Consider the following 13953-nt stretch of genomic DNA (forward strand, 5'->3'; position numbering starts at 1 on the left):
GTGGTATCTTTTGCATAGTTATAAGCACTCCCTGGAATCTACACCCATGTATTATGTATTTATGTATTTCTTGAACTCAAAGTGAAATATAATATCAAATCCGATATATTCAAATGTGTATTATTTAAATTTAAAACAATATTCACGTGTGTCATATATACGTAGCTTTTATGTGCGATATGTATACTTATACCTACTTGTAATGTGTTGGTAAAGCTTCGTAAAAAAAAGCAACTCTTTCCATTCCATTGAATTAAATTTTACAATTACATTTTGTCAATTATAAATACATAGTAAAGTATTGTGTGTATAAAATATATAACATGCGTATAAAATAATTAAAAAAAAAATATGTACAGTATTGAAAATTTGAAACCCATTTGAAAGCCATAATCATTATTTTTATTATAAATGAATTGTATTAAAATTCAGAAGCAGTGGTATATAAAATTCGAAACAATGTATTTAGTGGGGATCGATCATATTTAAATCCTTGACTATTTTTTTAAAATTATTATTTAAACCATTAATTGATAGAAAATTTAAGAAATAGCTTTTCGAGTACTATAGTCATAAATATAAATAGGTACCTAATACTTAAGATTATTAGACAACTATAATACAACCATATTATTTTATAAACGCAAATCTTAACACCATTGTAGAGAGCTTAAGATCTAGCTACATCTTTCTGTAGGATATTGTGTTCACCGTAAATATAGAAACCAAAAAGTGAAAAGTGAAATGAAAAAAAAAATCACGTATGCCTTTAGTAAAGATCGAAGTCACCGCCGAAGATACGCAAGCGTAAATCTGAATGGTTCTGGAATTAAGATTGAGGTTTAAGATTATGTTTCTAGAATTAGATAATGCTTTAAGAATGACGTTATGTGTGTTTTTGTTTGGATTTTTTGTTCGTTTTGCTAGAGATTTCCCTTTTGATTAATGCAAATGATAATACAAGGATCATGAAAAATTCTCGTTTGAATTTCATATTACGTATATAACTAAATTAAATTAATTTGAGATTGTTGAAATAAGATATAAATAACAATTTGCAAATTGTAATTATTCTTCTTACCTGTTTGGCAGTGGAAAATATATACTAATTGGTACCTACATAATATGTGTGTGTAAAAACGTATAATCAGTATCATGTGTTTGTGAGATGATGACAGCAACTGACAGGAATTACTATTTTTAGGATAATTTTTAGCAATATTTACTAACAAGTAAATATAAATAAAATGTATCAGTTGAAAAATATAAAAAATACCCCTGTGTAAAATTCTACAATGAGACTTTACATTTTTAAAACCAGATGTTTATCCAGATTTTTATCCTTTCCGTTCTTCAATAAACTGCAGTCCACAGTGACAAGAGTTAAAATTTTTTTATCCACCAATAAATGATAGCAGTACAGGAATAATATTGTTCAAACAGAGCCTCCTCTGCTGACGGTTAAACATGGAAAAAAAAGTTACAATTTTATATATGGACTGAGCATAATAATTTATGGTTTTATTTTTTACCTAAATTATTTTACTAACGAATAGTACTGTATGATTGATACTACGTACTACCTATATTAATTTGTATTTGTAAGCTAAATAAGTAGATACAGTCAAACTTGGGACGAAGGAACCAGCAAAAAAGTTCGAATTATCCAAGAAATTACAATACTATAAAAATTATTATTATAACTATTAAAATAAATTGAATGCACTTATATGTTTGTTAAGCGAAATACGTTAAGAATAATAACGAGCATGAATAATTTGTTTTTACAACTTATACTATTATCATTCATCACTTATATATTTTACTTAAACAAATGTATGGATTAGATATTCCAAGATATCTACTAATTTTATAGCCAGGTATAGTATTTATTGGTTTTACAATATTTGGTCTATTCATTACCTACTCCTTTATGCAATATAAATACATATATAATATTGTAAAATAAATATAAAAATATAAAAACAAATTGTATTCATAAGTAAACGTTGTTTTATCATTCAAATTGTTTTGCAGAGGATTGATCTACTTTTACATCATCAAAATGTGTTTTATAGAATGTAATTAATATGTTATATTGATGTGATGTCATATTTTGAAGTTCACGAGTGACGTTTTTACAAGATGTCAATAATGTAATCTAAATAATACAATCATAAACCAAAGTCTATAATTTATTCTACAAATTATACATCTATGATGAATTAACGTCAAAGATAACATTCAGAAGGGTCTTCAGTAATTTTGAATCTGCTTATTACTATAATATTTATTTTATTCTATTTTTATTAAATTTTTTTAAGAACGTTGTTATTACTTATTATCATAAATTTGCGCTTCAAAGTTTTGTCAAGCTACAACATAATTTACTAGCTCATATTTCATACCTAAGTTATATATGATATAATATAATACATATAATTCCCCTTATAAATCTTTGCAGAAGCCACGCTTAATTCGTATGACCTGAAATTTAGTTTTCTCTAAATGTCTGTGGTTTTATATTTTAGACTAAATTGATACATTTACAAAAATCACGGGCATATAGAGGGTAAAAAGTAAAAATTTTCCAGTAGTTTTCAAAAGCGCCGTGAAAAACGAAAGAAAAATTAAGGAAAAACGGAAAACTTACGCAAAATCTGTTTTCATGAACTTCTAACTAAAAATAATTTGCAAATTTTCGTCATTTTTACGTATTTTGTCAATATTTGAACTTTAAATGCTTATAAAAAAAATTGTGGCTAAGGATTTTTAATTTTTTTCATCTGCCTTTGAAACAATATAATAGGAACCTTCTATTAAATTTTCAAGCTGTTTAAACCATCAAATAAAATTTTATTGATATTTATAGAAAAAAAAACTAAAAAAAATGGAAACTGAAAATGTCCATAAACAGCTCAAAATAAATCAAAATATTTGAAAAATGTTATGATGTATAGAAAATGCTAATATAAACATTCAGTGAATATTTTATGTACCTACGGTCATTTGTTTTAGAGTTGTACCAAAAACCAAAATCGATTTCTCACGTAACGATTTTCTTATTTTGTTGTAATTAAAAAACGAATGATTGTAGATACTTGAAAATTTCACTGAATGTTTATATTAGTATTTTCTATATACCATAATATTTTTGAAATATTTTGACTCGATGTACCCACAACCATACTGATGGTATACCTATTAATCTTTTTGTCTTCGAGATATCTCGATGCGATAGTAATTACTTAAATAATAAGCAGTGGCGAATGCTGACTCCGATGTATGGGCATGCTCAATTATCATAATGTACTATAGTTCTATTTAATTTAAATATAAAACTTTAATTTAATTAATAACTATTCATTAATATTACTTTAATTTTAATTATACAGTAGACTCTCGGTAACTCGAAGCTCAAGGGGAAAAAAAAAATCGACTTACTAAAAATTTCGAGTTACCGAGAGTCGACTGTATTACAAAATTCATTGACGAAGCGCAACCGACTGAGCATGCCTTGGGTGGTTTAGTGGTTATTACCACGGCTAAAGGTCTCGGAATAACCGGTATTTCACAGCGATAATAAGCGTCGTATAGCTTGGGCACACAGCTATCGCATGCTCTGTCAGTAAACGCTACGATACAGATAAGTATACCAGAAATAGATGACACTTTTGTCATACATTATGATTTTTTTAAATACGTAATAATATTATATTATTGATGCCAAAATAATTTTTGTATTTTTATTAATTACGCCATTTATCTAGTTATATAGTCATTAAAGTGTTATTAAGTCAAAGAAAAATCGATTTTAACTTTCTAACTTAGTAACTTACTCGTGGTTTTTATTTACTTAGGTACTATTTTTTTTACGAGTATGAATAACAAGTCCGTTTTAAATTGAGTCTTCCGTTTTAAATTAAAAAGTTATAAGACAGTTAATTTATCATAATGTTATTTTCATTTGTTTTAAGCATAATAACATTTTTAGTGAAATACAAAGTACCTACCTCATAAGTTGTTCCTACAGAAATTACAAAATATTAAAAATACTTAATTAATTTTTTTGGATAGTGTTTAAATTTCAAATTTTTACGAAATTCATAAAATTTACAAGATATCTTAACTTTAACCACTTTAGACTTGAAAATTTGACACAAAATTTCGTATAATTTTATTTAATGGAAGTTTATATTAATATTATTAAGTCAAAAAATAACAATTTTTGTTCTTCGGTCAAAAAGCTTAAATTCAATTTCAGGTCACTCATGTAAATTTTTTTCAAAGCAGTTACAAAAAAATAGAAATAACTATCCACAATATTTTCACACGCTATAAATTAATTTAACATAGCGTTTTGGCATTTACTTATAATATATAAAAAAAGAAACCAATTGCATTTTTCAACGAAAATATATATTTGTGCTAAATTAATACAATTTACAGTAGATACTAGGTATCTATAATTATTTCAAATATTTTTACATATACAGGAATATTTATCAAAAGTGTAACTTATACATAATAATATACCTCTAACATAAACAATTTAATAATGTGTGGGTGATACATATTATTATTTGAACACTTCATTTTACTTCGAAATTTTGTACAATTATTTTATACATTTTATACATTTCATGCATTTTATAAATTTTATAAATTTCATAAATTTTATAAATTGTATACATATCATACACCTTCGACAGAGCATAGAAATAATTGTTATAGATTGTTCCTATTACGGTATATTAACTATACATACGAGTATAGCATCATCTACAATAGCACAACAGAAATTGCTCCGAACTACGCGTAGCACGATAATCGCCTGAAGAATTTTTTAGTACGTTTCCAAAATGATCGCTTCTTATAGGTTTGACCATGTTCGTGGTTACCACCCGGTCCATTATTGCAGTCATTATTGCAGCCATTATTGTATCCTGCAGTTTCACACAGGTGACCGGCATCGCAACATTGAGTTTTGTCGTGGTCTTCAGCTCCATTGGGACTAATCATAGCGGACGGCACTTGGATTGCCGTTTCGGGTGTCATCAATATGATATTTGGCATGGACCAATACACTTTGGTCAGTCGACTTGCAGCAAAAAAGCTCGCACGCCACTTAGCCACGACCAAATCCATGTCGTTCAATGTAATTGTTGAAGACATGACAAGAGATCGCGGCTCCTAGGGTTGACCGTATTCGTGGTTACCACTTGGTCCTTTATAGCAACATCCGTAGCCTGCAGATCCACATAAGTGATCGGCACCGCTACATTGATTTCTGGTAGGGATTTCGACTTAGTCAGGACTGTCGTGGCGGACGGCACTTGAATTCTCGTTTCAGCATTTTCAGGTGTCATTAACGATATATTTGGCATCGAAAAGTACGGCCTAATCAATGGACTTGCCGCGTAACAGGAGCCCGCACGTCCCTTGTTCAAGTTCATTGTATTTATTGTAATTTAAGACATCGTAGCATATGGAAATTATATTAAATAACAATTGATTCGTTACACAGAAAATTACTCGAGATTAAAGACAAATAAATTATAGTTTAATATTAGCTCACCATTTCCTTGAATACGAGATTTTATATGCTTATTATGTCCGGAATACATTTTAATTCAAATTGAGCCAGTTAATTAAATACGAGAATATACAGAGGGATTTACCAGCATGCTCACTCTCATTTTTTTCTTTAATAATAAATTTATTCAAATTATAATTTTAAATATGCTCATAGACCATATTATCATTTTAAATTGTATAGATTTCTATACCATTTAAGAAGTTTTCCTGAGCGATACACACTTCTTTTTTTTAAATGAGACCCACATTTTTTACTGTTAATTGTTAGGCATATGAAAATTTTACAATTCAATTTATTTTGACCAACAATATTATATTGTATTTAATTCTTTGTCGTTAGTCATTAGTTACCGCATTAATTCGTTAATTTTATTTTTTTGCACTTCAGCATAAATTATAAAAATATTTTCAAATAAAATAATTTATATAATAACTAATAAGTACTTACATTTAGTATTTTAGATTCTGAGTGGAACGATGAATGTTATGATTTTACAATGATGTGTGTTTTTTTTTAATTTTAATTTTAATTTTTTTTTTTTTGTGTCTGTCATCACCTTTTAGGACAGTAAAAGCTTTAGTAATGTTATTACAAAGAACCTCCCCAAAAAAATTATTATTTTTTTATCACTCATATTCAACGCCATTTTCAGACTATCGTACTTTCCAAACACTTGGAAATACTCGGTCGTTATTCTAATACCTAAGCCCAATAAACCACCACAAGATCCTGCCTCTTACAGACCCATACGTCTTCTCCCAACCTTTTCAAAAATGTTTGAGAAAATTCTTTTAAAACGACTCATTCATTTTGCTTCTTCAAAAAACATAATTCCACACACACAATTCGGATTCAGATCAAAACATTCTACATTGCACCAATTACACAGAACAGTCATATCCAGCTCCCTGGAAAAAAAACATTTCTGTACAGCAGTATTCATTGACATCTCCCAAGCCTTTGAACGGGTTTGGCACGACGAACTAATGTACAAACTTAAAAAGTTCTTACCCGCCCCTCTTTTCCTCTTGATAAAATCATATCTATCAAATCGTTTCTTTACTGTTCGCCTAAATAACACCTACTCAACCCGTTACACTATTAGAGCTGGAGTCCCACAAGGAAGCGACATCGCTCCATTCCTTTACTCGATTTTCACTCATGACATACCCAAGACATTTTACACATCTTATAGGCACATACGCTGATGATACGCTAATAACCGCCTCCCACGAAAGCCACGTCACAGCCAGTGAAATGATTCAAAACCATTTAAATATGATCAGCTTGTGGGCAAACAGATGGAAAATTAAAATAAATGAAACTAAATCTGTTCAAGTAACTTTTTCACTTCGTAATCTCGATTCTCCACCTGTCAGTTTAAACAATATAACAATTCCTAAGGCAAACGAAGTCAAATACCTTGGACTAACTCTCGACAAACGCTTAACCTGGAGCCCACACATTAAACTGAAACGCAAAACTGTTAACTCTAGACTCCATATCCTTAGCACGTTGACCGCCATGAGCTCTTGTATGATATCTCACCAGTTTACTCCCTGCCACCACGGGGTTTTTTCATAGGTTTACTTCACAACAGTTTTGACGATTCAAACAAAAATTGATAAAAAAAAAACTAATAGTGATATCTGCATGCTTGTTACACCATCTGAAAGTGGCAACACTGTACTTTTCAAATCCGACGAAAAAGTACCGAATATTGAGACTCCGTAGGAGATCTCACTAAAATCGATTTCAGTGAGATCTCATATGGAGTCTCAATATTCAGTACTAGTAATTTTTTTGAGATCTCAAATAAAATCTCATGGCAGGCAATTGAAATTTTCAAAAAAAATCTTGGCAGCCAAGTTGTTAGACCACTCCTAAAATCCATACTTTCCCTTTCCAATAAACTTACAATATATAAATCAATAATTCGACCAGCTTGGACATTTGGTATCCAGTTATGGGGCTCTGCAAAGCCCTCTAACACCAACACTCTTCAAGCTTTTCAATCTATCTGCCTACGATTAATAACATCTTCTCCTTGGTATTTCACAAACAAAAATCTTCACAAAGACCTTAAAATTCCTACACTTAATCAATTAGCAAAAGCACATAACTCTAAATTTCACTCCAACTTAAACTCTCACAGTAATCCTTTAATAAAGCAACTTTCTTCCACCTCACTTCCTGGCAATGTACGTAGAAGATTCAAAAGGCAGTGGCCTAGAGACCTACTAAAATAAAAAAATAAAAAAAACCACGACATCTAAAATGTTCTCGGTTGGGTGGTGCTGCTGAGTGCCTGCCCCTAAATGTTAAATTCTGTTATTCATATTATATTATTTATCAAATTTGCCTATTGTACATAATGTTGTATAGATTGTAAATTACTTAAATATATATAAAAAAAAAAAAAGTGCTTCGATTTTCTTCTGATAGGAAAATTAATCAAGTTGGTACTTTGGAGGCTCAAAACATCATTGTAAGATCAATACATTCATCGTTTCCCTCAGAATCTAAAATGTCCAGTAGTTTTCTAAAGCGCCGCGAAAAACAAAAGAAAAATTAAGAAAAAACTGGAATTTTTACGCAAAATCTGTTTTCGAGAAAATTGATTTTGATTTTGGTGTAACTTTAAAACAAATGACCGTAGATACATGAAATTTTCACTGGTTGTTTATATTTCCATTTTCTATACATGATAAAATTTTCAAAATATTTGATTTGTTTTGAACTGTTTAGGGACATTTTCAGTTTTAATTTTTTAATTTTTTATTCTATAAATATCAATAAAATGTTATTTGTTAGTTAAAAAAGCTTGAAAATTTAAAGAAGGTTCCTATTATATTGTTTCAAAGGCAGATAAAAAAAATTAAGAATCCTTAGTCACAGTTTTTTTTTATTAGCATTTAAAGTTAAAAAATTGACAAGATATGTAAAAATCACGAAAATTAGCAAATTATTTTGAGTTAAGAATTCGTAAAAATTTTTCTTTTTAAATCTAAGATTTGAAAATGTAATACAAGATTCCTCATAATATTGTCTACCTTTATCAAAAAAAAAAAAAGTCTACAAGAAAGTCAAATTAAATTTTTATGAGTGTTTGAAATTCATATTTTTCCAACATTTGATATTCGCTCGATTTCTCATGTGACGATTTTATTATTATTAAAAACGAATGACTGTAGATATTTAAAAATTTCACTGAATGTTAACATTTTCATTTTTCTATACACCATAAAATTTTGAAAATATTTTGACTCTTTTCGAGCTGTTTACGGACATTGTCAGTTTTTAATTATTTTAGTTTTTTTTTCTATAAATATCAATAAAAATTTGTTTGTTGGGTAAAAAAGCGTGAAAATTTAATGCAATGCTCCTGATATATTTTTACAACAGCAGTTTACAAAATGTATCAAATTTAATATTGAATAATTATTTATAGATAAAAAGGATTGAAAATTTAAAATAAGATTCCACGTAAGTAGTTATTTCAGTTACCAAAAAAATCTAAAAAATATATAAGCACAGTTTATTTTTATACTCATTTTAAGTTAAAATTTGGATGAAATTACATATAAAAAAAACCTAGAATAGCCATTTTAGTTATTTTATTGTGATTGTTTAATATTATTCGTGGGTACTTGAAACTTCTAAAGTACCTATACTATTACATATCTATGATGGTATCACTGTTTGTTGTTGATATATAACGTGTTATAAGTACCTAATGGGTATTGTGTTATGATTAATTTGGAATTTATTATAGGTACCTATTATAGGTCAATTTTTTTAATATCATAGATAAGTATATAATATGTCTTATACCTAGCCTGACATACCGTCTCCGCTCAGAATCGTTTTTCTTATACAATGATATTATGTCATTGAATTCAAATTTAATACCATCCATTATGCAGTGATCCACATGTAACCTACTGTACAGGAAAGCGACATCCACTTGCCCGCCTTTTTAATATTTTAATTTGAAAGCAAATTAAGAGTATTTTAAAATTATAAATTGTTTGGGCATTCTAAATCAATGTGATTAACTGGATAATACTCTAACTTTTTAATTTGTCAATAGGTCAATTTGCTCTTATATTAAACATTCCTGAATTAATTAGATTATTTAACGTACAATTTGCTATGTTATGCGTTTGTAAGACAGAGACAATGCAGCGGGTGTAGTGTCCTCTTAATTACAGTACTTATATAATATTAAGGTAGGTACAAATGTTTATTTTTTTTATTATAACATTAATTTTTTTCTTTTGATAAATATAAAATATAATACTAGCTAGGAATACATACAATTAAATCAAATGATATATTATTTGTTTTCAATTACTTAAAAATACAATTGTGTTTTTAAATAATGCGATTGAGATTGAATTATATAAAATTATATAAATAAATTTCTTTAAGAATATAATATTTCTTTCAAATTAAAGTTAGTTTCCTAATTTTTAATGTCCATACGCTTCTAATAGGGAGTTTATCAATTGCGTTTAAAATTACCTTTTCATATACCAATTGCGCTCTAAACATTTTAGGGTCGATATACCAATTGCGCTCTAAAATGTTTAGGGTCGATAGACCAATTGCGCTTATACATTTTACACTACGTAAGGAAAACTTATTAGTCAGTTATAATTATATAATAAATGCTCGACCGGAGTTATACGATTTTTACGGGGGGTTGAGATAAAGTATTTGGTGACTGAAATATAATTTATGCTGACTGTAAAAATGTCGACCCGTAATTTCTTAAAACAAACTATGTGAAGTTCCTTTTTTTTGGTTTTTCTGTATAATAGGTTATAATATTTCTGTTAATTTTACTACTTTAGCACTACTTACCGCACATGAATTAAGGACAGCACTTAACTCATGACCTATAAGTCACGTGTTGACCCTAAGGCTAAACTAAAATAAAATAATAGGTGGTTAAATCATAAAGTAATAAGATTTTGAGTTTAAGGTAATCATGATGTTGTATTTCACATGTTTAAAGAATAATAATAATTTTTTTAAATAATAATTTGAGCATGGCCTTACAATTTAGAATAATACAATTTGGCTTCACAAAGTGAATTATAGTATACAGAATAATACATTTGTTCACCATGAGGAAAGGAAAATGTAATCATAAATATAACAGGGTAGGTAACTACAATAAAATAATACATTTGGTCAATAATAACATGCTGATTTAAAAAAATATTTTCTGGTAACTTTCATACTGCCTGATCAAAATAATATGTGCGTAATAATAATAACGTTTCATAAAATTCCGGATACTGTTATAAAATATATTAAAACTTAAGACATAAAGTAATTAGATTTTGAGTTTAAGAATTAAGGTAATCATAATATTTGTATTTTGCATGTTTTAAGAATAATAATAATTTTTTAAATAATAATTTGAGCATAGGTAGCAATTTAGAATAATATAATTTGAATACAAGCGCAATTGGTATATTGACCGTAAAATATAAGAGGCGCAATTGGTACACTGACCCTAAAATATATGCGGCGCAATTGGTATATTAACCCAAAAATAAAAATTTTGTTTTAGGCGCAATTGGTCCATGCCCTTCTAATATTGTACCTAATATAATCTTCAGCATACCGTATTCAATAATAAAATAAAAATAAAATGGTCTAAATCCTCGAGTCTATATCTTTATAAATGTAAAATTTTAGTGGCGCAATTATTACTGCATGCCTAAATATTTATGTAATCAATATTTTAACAATTATTTTTAACAGTAATGTTGTATGTGAATTTTTTAGTAATTACTAATTAGTTATTACAATAGTATGGGAATATAATAATTATTGATGTGTTGAATAAAATGTATACCTACAATCTACATATTAATACACAATATTATACCTATATCATACTAGTTTCCCAAATTATTAATAAATATTTTTGGACCTTAACAATTAATATACGATACTATAGTGCCTAAGGTATCTATTTTATTTATAAAATCTAAAGTCTTTACTATTATAACAATTAGTTTTAAAAATATAATTGTTATACTTACATTAAAAATATTATAATGCATATTCTATATAATATTTCAACTATACAAGAGTACGGCTGTAAAATCTCACGACGGTAACAATCGTAAAATAGTTTGCTTTGTATTGTTTTGTTTGTTTCTTTGCATTTCTTTCATTGCTTTTGTACGGATCGTTTATTCTTTTGCGAGCGGATTTCGCAGGTTAGACTTTAGAATAGGAAAAGTTTGGGCTGACCGACGACATAAAATGTGTAGAAGTCGTATAACAATGATACTCGTCTGTTGGAACATTCAAGTCTGAAAAGCTGTGAAAAAAGACAAAGCCACAATATCAGAGACGTATTTTAGGTATGAAGCCACCCGGGGCTAATGCTTTTCGATATCTTCTATCCTTCTATACAATATTCTATCAATTTGTAAATTTTAACTTTTTTTCTCGCAAATATGTATTTATACAGGATGATTTACCGAGCACGCTCAGCCCTAACTTTCCTTTAATAATGAATTTATTAATAATAATTTGATTTTTTGAATTTTCAAATATACTTCTTAAAGAGCACGTTTTAAAATTCTTGAAATTGTTTGTATTACACAAGAAATGTTTTGTGGTGACACAAATTCCTGTTTTTAAAATGAGAACCTACGTTTTTACAGTGAATTATTTAATGGATATTTTTTTTGAAAAAGTTGGTGTAGCCGTGTAGGTACCTATAGACATCTAGTTCAAAATTAGGACGAATAGTTTTTCAGTTATTAAAATTGTTGTCCTAAGGATAATAGTTCTATAAAATGGTTTTACAAAAATATAAAATAGATGTATTGGTTTAGTATTTATTATACTTGGACATTTTGGGTTAATATTAATTAGGTACTAAAATGTTAAAATAAACCTATCTAGCTCTTATATTTTCTAAGCCCATTATCATGGACCTATAATATTATCCTTAGAACGATTTTTAATTTTGATACGTCATAATTTACAGTAGAAAAGGGGTTTCTCATTTAAAAATCAGAATTTATATATCCACAGAACACGTCTCAAGTAATAAAAAAAAATATCAAATTTTAAAAATATGGTATTTAGGTAAGTATATTTAAAAATTAGATTTTTAATAGTTGCATTATCAAAATAATGCTCCATTATTTAATCATCATGTTTAATATAATATAAAATAATAAAAATTTAAGTGTATACTAATATTATGTTTATAATAATATATAATGTGCATTGCTTTTAGCGTTGCAAAAATTTGTTTATGAGTAGCTTTATTTTTAATTTATAAACCAATATTAATATATATTAATTCATATCTTACCATTACATATCATTGTTATTGTTTATTATTAAGGGGCCTGCACGTGACCTATTTTTTCTCAAAAACATTGCCTTACAGGAAAAACTCTCACACCTCGTAGTGTTCCGATTTCGATAGATTTTTTTTTTTTTGAAAGAGAAACATTTCTTACAGGGTGCATTGGACTTGGATTTTCAAAATTATATTTCTCAACCATATTTTGAATATGACCAATTTTTACAAGATTTTGTTATATTTTTTACTATGTTTGTTTTAAGCAACGAAATTAAAAAAAGGTGGGTAAGTGGATGTCACTCTGCTGTACAGTAGATTGCAAGTGGGTCACTGTATAATGGATGGTATTAAATTTGAATTCAATAATATAATATCATTGTATAAGAAAAACGATTCTGAGCGGAGACGGTATGTCAGTCTAGGTATAAGACATAATATTATATATGGTATTAAAAAAAAATTGACCTATAGTAGGTATCTATAATAAATTCCAAATTAATCATATCACAATATCCATTAGGTACTTATAACGCGTTATACAATATGTAATTTCGTCCAAATTTGAACTTAAAATGACTATAAAAGTAAACTGTGTAAATGTATTTTATAGATTTTTTTGTAATAGAATTAATTACTTACGTGGAATCTTGTTCTAAATTTTAAATTCTTAGATACAAAAGTTGAACATTTTATAAATTTTTAACTACAAAATAATTATTAAAATTAAAATTTGATAAATTTTTTCAAAATTCGATCTTTAAATGCTTATAAAAAAAAATTGTGCCTATGTATTTTTAATATTTTTCAACTGATATTGTAACAATGTATCAGGAGCCTTGTATTAATTTTTTACACTTTTTGGCTCAATAGATAAAACTTAATTGATATTTATAAAAAAAAAAACTAAAAAAAATTTAAAATTTACAATGTCCGTAAACAGCTCAAAAAGAGTCAAATTATTTTCAAAATTTTATCGTATATAGAAAATGCTAATATAAAC

Source organism: Acyrthosiphon pisum, chromosome A2, assembly GCF_005508785.2.
Source record: "Acyrthosiphon pisum isolate AL4f chromosome A2, pea_aphid_22Mar2018_4r6ur, whole genome shotgun sequence".
In the NCBI taxonomy this organism is placed as follows: Eukaryota; Metazoa; Arthropoda; class Insecta; order Hemiptera; family Aphididae; genus Acyrthosiphon; species Acyrthosiphon pisum.